We start from the raw sequence: 1,790 nt of genomic DNA, 5'->3' as shown, positions 1-1,790 counted from the left end.
TTATCAGAAAGAAAAACTTCAGAAACTTTAAAGAATTTGTTGAGCTGGAAGCCATCCTAAGGATAGGTAAATGTTCTGGGATGCTCATTTTGTTCCTAATTGGGCCTTGCTTCTTATTTACATTCCTAATGTATAAAGCACAGATTGATATTGAAGCATAGAAAGCACTGTTGACTAAATCTGGTTCCTAAACTGAGTGACTTAATTTGCAGACCATACAAGAGTTTGATAGCAGTTGAACATGAAATTGAGTTTTGGTACTTTTTTGCTACATTAATAGATGAGAGTCAGCTGTGGTCAGAGCAACAGAAACTAGAAGGAAAAGGGGAGAGTGGGTGGTTAAAGGCTGAACGCTCAAGCTAAAACAAAAGTAATAATAAAATAGTGATTGTCTCTCATTTCCTGCACACGTTTTTTTCTTGACATAAATAGAAGTTTTCAAAGATATGTTTACTTAAGCTATGGTTCAAAAGTTTGACTCTTTTGGGTGATGTGTATGTTGTGAAAAACTACAGCCCGTAACTTGTAAAAGCCGTGCATTTAAAAACCTATTTCCATGTAGGGCTTCCTGAATTACATCTGACTTCCAAGCAACACTGGGACAAATTCTAAGGCTCTCTTACTCTCTTAACTTAGCTGATAAGGTATGGGGACTATTTCCTTTTTGTGTTTTGTGCTGTGCCGCATAGCTAAAATTGAGGTTTTGGGGCATACATGGGAAAAAAAAGCAGAACCACTCCCTTGGAGGATCCAAGAAGTGACACCATTTTGGTATGAGTGCATTATCCGAATTCTTGGTCAACTGAGCACTTTTAGAGACGATAGTGGAAATATTTTTGTTTATTTAGTTAGAGAAATCTGCGTAACATGTAGCTCTGCTTAATCCAAAAACAACAGAGGACTAAAACAGCCAAACACAGAGGGTTTCTAATAGCTGGGAGAGTTGCAGTGGAAGTGCTTAGCAGCAGGAGCTGGGTAACCTACATTCCAACAAGAGGAAGTTTTAGATTAAAGGAGTTCTGATAAACAGGGTTTTACTGTGCTTCTCCAGCCGACTACAAATAGAGTCAGCACTAATGATGACATTAATTATTTAGCATAGTTTTTTTTTCTTGATATTCTTATGTTTTCCATTCACTGCCTGCGAATCCAGATACATATTTTTAACTTGGATAATAACTAAGGAGGGAAGAGTACAGAAGCAGTAAGTCCCCTGTAACTTAAAGCAGTATCTTATCTGTTGCATATGCTGGCGTTTTCCAATGAACGTGTAATGCTTTGTAGTCAAGCTTTTTAGAGGAATGCTGTTGTCATCTTTCCTCCCCATAAAAGCCCCTCTGCTCCCGACACATTAATTGCATAGTTGCCTAAATGAGGCACTGCAGAGCGTTAATGTATCAGTCTGAGTGACAACAGACCCTTCTTTTCACAGAGCTTTTGCCCTTGATTGTGAATGTAGCGGAACACGTACCTTACAAACAAGTGGAGATTCAAGAGAAATCGCTACACTTAGCCTCCCGCGTAAGGCTTGCGGATCAGGGATCTTTCGACAGAAACTCATACTCTTTCCCTGGAAACAATAAGCAGCGCAATTAGCGAACTAGTTAATAAGTGCTTGGTTGAGGAAGACAGCAGCAGCATTTCTGTGCTGCTGGAAGCAGAGTGTTCGGTGTCCATATGGTGTAAAGAGAAAAAAAAGAAAGAGAGAGAGAGAGAGAAAGAAAGAAAAAGAAAGAAAGGGGACGTTGCAATCCTGTCTGCAGCATCTCTCCTCGCCTGCCGCCCCTCAG

This window comes from Meleagris gallopavo, chromosome 6 (assembly GCF_000146605.3).
Source record: "Meleagris gallopavo isolate NT-WF06-2002-E0010 breed Aviagen turkey brand Nicholas breeding stock chromosome 6, Turkey_5.1, whole genome shotgun sequence".
NCBI classification, from domain to species: domain Eukaryota; kingdom Metazoa; phylum Chordata; class Aves; order Galliformes; family Phasianidae; genus Meleagris; species Meleagris gallopavo.
Note: the sequence above shows the minus strand (reverse complement) of the source record.